Source organism: Tamandua tetradactyla, chromosome 2 (assembly GCF_023851605.1).
Source record: "Tamandua tetradactyla isolate mTamTet1 chromosome 2, mTamTet1.pri, whole genome shotgun sequence".
Classification (NCBI taxonomy): Eukaryota; Metazoa; Chordata; class Mammalia; order Pilosa; family Myrmecophagidae; genus Tamandua; species Tamandua tetradactyla.
This window is the reverse complement of record NC_135328.1, coordinates 39,040,578-39,046,711: the sequence shown is the minus strand read 5'-3', so window position 1 is coordinate 39,046,711 and position 6,134 is coordinate 39,040,578. Positions and strand designations below refer to the sequence as shown.

The window sequence follows — 6,134 nt, the reverse complement described above, 5'->3', positions numbered from 1 at the left end:
TTGTTCCTTCTGACCCCAAATCTGCGGCTCTTTTCAATGGGGAACACTTAGGATCTTCTGTCCTAGTTTAGCTATTGTTTACAGAGGCAGTTATGCAGCAAAGAAAGATTTTCAATCTCTTTATCAAAGGCCTTGCAAGTTTTTGCTTCAAGCTAGGTAAATCAATTAGTCAGTACTGTGTGTGGGGTTGTAGGGTGGGGGATGGGAGTTAATCTGCATCCAAAGCATTTCACCACACTAACAAGTTAAATAAAATATGAAATCCAGGCCAAGTGACTTTGTCCCTCGAGGCCACAATCAAAGGAAGAGAAACTGTCCCCTCTCAACCTGTTCTAGTCCTTTCCTACCTCTGCTTTAGAGAAGAAGCAGGAGGCAGGCGGCAATAAGAGACTAGGAGGTCCTGACAAATTAAGCAAAGGATCTGAGGTTCACTAGCTTAGAGAAGAAACAACTTACAAATATTATTGAATTTTTGAGAACTCTGAAAAATCTTATCCACAACAGTGTTTGGCCAGTGGTTTACATCACAGGGAAATATTGCTTCCAAGGGTGTATTTTTTTCTTTTTACATTTACTTTCATAAACTGATATTGACTCTTCGTGCCATCTTTGATACCTTTCTTTCTCCATATCCTGCACCCAAGCAGTCAATGGTCCATCTGGAATCTACCTGTAGTAACTTTTCCCATTCCAATTGCCTTTTCTTCATCCACAGTCTCATTAATTCTTTCCCAGAATACTTACCATTATTTCACTATGCATTCCTCTATTTAGTTATACTTGCTTCTACAATTCATTCAATGTAAACTAAAGCCAATTCCGTCTTAGTTACATGGTCAAAAGACAATATACTTTGGTGTCAGAGAGACGCCAGTCCATATCTCTGCTTAGGTATTTACTAACTTTGGGTAAGGTACTTAACCTTTCTGAGCCCCAGTCTTCTCATCTGTAAATTGGGAATAATAACAGTTCCCAGCCCACAAGATTTGGGGGATTAATAAAATTGGCATCCCATGGAAACATTTAGTGCAATGCTTGGCACATAATAAACACTCAGTAAGTGATAGCTAATATTAGGACACCATATAAGTTTACTGGAAGATGACTTTCTCTGATTATCTCATTGTTTTTCTAAGACTGGTTTCCTTGTGAGCAAGAAATATTTCTGATTCATCTGTGTATCAACACACACACGTACAGTGAAGTACATAGGCATACACTCATTCAATTCTATTATAATTAAGGCAAAGTCCCAATTTTACTATTTATCTTGTAGTTAAATATAAAGGGTGGAGGGAAAGTTTCCAGATGGGGCAATGATGTAAACAAAGATGTGAAAACAGAGATTAGTGAGGAAAACATAGTGAATGTCTGTTCTGTGCAAAAACTGCCAGATGTGCCCAAACAGATAATTTATGCAGGGAAGTAATTGGGATATACTGTGAAAAGGGACTGTAGAGAGGGTTGTGGAAATCCTAGAATCTTGGACTATGAATGTATAGACACTGGGGGGCTATTGAGGGTTTTTGAGCATTGAAAAGGAGGGGCAGAATGCACTGGGCAGGATACACAATGTCCACCCTTCTAGGTCAGAGAAGGACAAGGCAAAATGGCTTAAGAGTTCAGAACAAATCACCCAACTCTATTTCCCAAATTGTTCATCTGCTATGGGGAATGATGAATGCTGACTTTAGACTCCTTCCTTTGGTTCTGCCAGCAATTCAGTAGCTTAATCTTTTTCCAATCTCGGCTGTTGCCTAATAATCTGTTCCAGGCACAGAAATTTCATTAACTCTTCAGTGATGTCCACAGGATTTGACCATGAATTTCATCTGTTACGCTGCTTTTATTTCAGCCAGTATACAAATTACCCTCTGCCTGGGAAAAAAAGCAAAAAAAAAATGCACACAGGGGGAGGAGAAAGAGGAGAAAGGAATGGCCAAAGCCCTTCTGAATTCCTCAAACTTTTCTCCTCTTACTGAAAATCGATGTCCAGAGAAGAAATTGAATTCCAAAAGCAATGACTTGGTAATGAAGTGAACCCCCAATTTTCCCACTGGTACATTAAGAGGGGGCCCCTATCATGACCAGTATGGTATGTGACAGTCCTATTGTCATTGTAACACTATTTTCTACTTGGTAGAATTGGAATCCTGACTAGTGCTAGAAAAGTGGTGCGCGTGCATTGGTTTTGGTGAAGTCTGTGAACTAGGGAGCAGGCAATGTAGGGAGATGGATATGTGGGCAAAGAAGGAGGGTGAGAGGAAATTTCCACTAAAAATCTTTTGCTTTAACCCCCTGCCTTGTTGCTATGTACAACCTAATGAACAGTGGAATTTCAGGCATTCATGGAGAAAATATTTTTTGATGGGGTCATTCCTTATAACTTTTCCTCTGTGAAGCTTCTTCTAACTTGTAGACCAAGTCAGAACTTTTCCTGCAGCTGACTTTATCTTTTTATGGCACATTAAACATGATCTTCTATCCATAATCAAAATGCATTATACTATTTGATTTAGATGTATTTTTTTCACTTTTTAGTTTTTGAAGGTAAAAGTCAATTTGCATAAGGCTAATGTCAGTGCCAGGGGAGTGAAGGTTGGGGATCAGAAACTCTGTAGGTATCTTCAGCACAGCCAAAGACAGAAGTTCTTGGCTACTACTTGGTAGCCAAGAAAAATCAGAAAAATAGGAGAGAGGACCAATTTTAGATTAAATTTAAAAAATGCATGCACATAAAATGGCTATTATAGGACCTAGGTGCCTATAAAATCTTCAGTGGAACAAGTGGTCTTTGCACTCTCAGTTCATCACACTGCATTTGTACATAATGATTTTTGCTCATTAGCAATTTAGAAGTTTAGCTAGATATGCAAAAGCTTCTGAGGGAATAGGTAGTGATTTATCCTGGAGTAGGTGCCTTTACTTACTTACTTATTTTTGAGAATCTGGGTTGCAACTCTACTTCATCTTTGTCCAGGACTTGACTGTTTTATGATACAAGAGAGAAGATCTGCAGTTAATGGAGTGAAGGGAAAGACAATTTCAAGTCCCTTCTCATTCAAGGCAATGCTTCCACAAAGACATTGAGAAGGGGTTGACTGAGCACGAGCTAATTTCAACATTGCTGATGTGCTTTCAAAATACTTCTCACAGACAAACTTTGGACCAGTGTTCTATCTTAAAACAAAATGGCAGCTTATGATCATTTTTAACTGGGTATTTTGCAATGAATTTCTTTGGGATTTTTCCTGCAGGCAGAAATCTTGGATATAGTTTCTTATACAACAAAGAGGACTGCCCTTTGTTTGCATTGTACTCAAACCATTTTTTTTTTTTTTATGATTTTGCAGGTAAGTCTCACTTAATAATTCAACAGTGATTTGAAATGTGCACTGATTATTTGGTTCACAGACGTTCTACTCCAGCAGGATTATGTATTGATAGGAGTCTATCTTGGGTGACTTTATTATGACTGTTTTCTTTGAAGAACATGGAGTAAATTTCCCATTTCCTATATTCCCACATTCCTCTTTGAACTACATTGGCTGGTATTCTTATTTTGTAATTGGAAAACTTGAGGATGAGAATATCAATAAAATCAGAGTTCAAGGCCCATGATAGTGTTCTTTGCTTGAGAATGGCTAGAACCAAAAATTATTTTTTGTTTGTTTGTTTTAAAGAAACAAGTTTCATATGCACTTTCGTGTTTCTTGCCTCTATACTTCTCTATCTTTGTAATTGCTTTTTATTTTCCTCTAAGATTAATCTTTACCACTAATCTTACTTATACTTATTTCTAAGGTCAAAAAGGATCCTAGTTAGGATTTCTGCAACATTCTATAGGTCCTCAAATTTTAGACTTTAACTGCTGTTAAGTCTGTTATTCCCTCTATATCTTCTACCCTCAAGGAAGTAGCAGAGCATAATAATTAATCTTTCAAACTCCTTAGTAAGACAGAAATCCACCTGTTTCACCTACTGAGGTGATGCTAAAGAAGTTACACAGACACTTAGCTGCAGTTTTCTCTTATGCTTATGAGGTTTAAATGAAATAATGCATGGTGAGTGTATAGTAACCAGCACCTTATTTATGTTAGTTATCATTATTATTAGGATAAATATTATTGACTAGGCCAATGGTCAAGTTCTTATCTGGAACCTAAATAATGCTAATTGGATGCTAATTTTCTATTCAGTGCCTGAAACTGTTTAGGTAACTGGCATAATTTTCCTATAGTACAGGGTTTCTCAAAGTTTAATGGTCAGACCACCTATGAATCTTCTTAGAAGCTTGTCTAAAATCAAATCTCTGGGTTCACCCTTATCCCTTTGAATTTCTGAGGGTGCAGCTCAAAGAGAGGAATGTCACCCAGTTTACCCTTGTACACATTGGGATTGAAAAGCCTATCTTGTTCCATAACTATGGTCTGTCTGGATCTTACAGGATATCTTCTCCTCCCCACATGTTTGGAGGGACTATTCTCAGTTGCTGTCTGGATCTTTAAAATCCCCTACCTATGTTTTCAATCTAACTACCAGTCATCTCCCTTATTAAAAGTTAGAAACTCTAGAACTGAATATTCTCCTGAATTCCACAGTGTGTATTGCTATTCACTTAAAATAGCATACTTAGCTTCCTGGACCAGTTTTTCTTTTATCCCTGTCCCAAAATTTCCAAAGGGATGTATCAGTCTCCTCCCCTCATCATCCCTGAATATATTTTTTCCTGTTTTTCTCTTTTCTTAAGCAATATCACATGGATTTGGGGGAGATGATCACTCTGTTCCATTAGGACTCATCTTTTTTTTGGCATGCACAGGCTCCCGGAATTGAACCCTAGGTCTCCGGCAAGGCAGGCAGGACTCTGCCACTGAGCCACCATTGCCCGCCCAGGACACTTATCTTTTGAATGGGATTTACCTCATCTTTGATCTTTAGAGCCTGATTAGCTTAAGCCAGTAATTCAGGGATAGTTGCTGATCTAATCTGGTCAATGAAAAATAAGGAGAAATTAGAAATTGGGAAGGGGCGACTTCAAGAAGAATGCTTATCCTTCTCACTGCAAATTATGGGAAGATATACTACTTTTTCTTATGTCCATGGCTTACAATTGTCCCTGCACATTAAAATCACCTGATAATTTTATTAAACTACTATTTCAAAAGACTGTGGGTTAGCTGTTTTCCCCCTTCAGTGTAGTGAAGCTATTCATTTGAAATTCAATGAGGAACATGTGTTGCTGTTCATATTCTATTTTACCTTTCTTCTCTATTCTTATTAATTTTTTTAATGACATGAAACATTAAGTTAGTACCAAAGGAGGTGAAACTATATACAAAGCTATGCACAGGAAAGTGTCATTACACCCTCAGTTTGTTCTCCCCACTCACACTCAACCCTATTGGTAAAAAATCTCATTAGTCTCAGAGTTGGCATTCTTCTGATTCCTTGTGCAAAATTAAGTAGATACATGTGTATTTTCTTATTTACCCATCTTTCTTACACAAAAGGTAGCTACCATAGACACATTTTTTTTTTGCATTTATCACTTAACAGTATATCCTGCAACTCTCTCCACATTAGTCCGTAGAGATAGTACTCATTCTTTTTCAACTACACGCTATAGTACTCCATTGTGTAAATGTATTATAGTCAATTCAACTGTCTGTGGGGTTTTAGGTTGTTGTATCCAGTATTTTTAAATTACAAACATCCTTCAATGATTAGCATATATGTACATTAGTATTTCTGGAGGATAAAAATAGGTTAAATTTCTACATGCAGAATGTCTGGATCAAAAGGTAAATGCGTTTTTTTAGTATAGCCAAATTCTCATCTGAACTGTTGTACTGATGTTTCTTCCCATCACCAATGTATGACAGTATCAGTTTGCCAACAGCCTGACCAATAAGTTAGCCTATTTTATAATTTTTGCTATTCTGATAGGTAAGTCATGGTTTTAATTTATGCATCACTTATTAATATATAATAGTGAGGGTGAATATCTTTACACAAGTTTCTCATATATACTCTTCTAAAAGTCAGTGGTTCCAAACAATGACAGCACATTAGAATTACATGGTGTTTATATATTAACTAATACCAATAATATAAAAGAGAGATAGACCAGG

General features: G+C 37.1%; 1 long non-coding RNA gene across 1 annotated transcript; it reads right to left on the bottom strand.

Annotated features, from left to right (window-relative positions):
* Positions 1-1,317: 1,317 nt before the first annotated feature.
* LOC143659769 (uncharacterized) lies at positions 1,318-4,989 on the bottom strand. The gene is made up of 3 exons (XR_013163713.1): positions 4,924-4,989; positions 2,935-2,987; positions 1,318-1,878 (listed from the first exon to the last, which is right to left on the bottom strand). It is a non-coding gene; the product is annotated as an uncharacterized LOC143659769 (long non-coding RNA).
* Between the last annotated feature and the right edge of the window lie 1,145 nt (positions 4,990-6,134).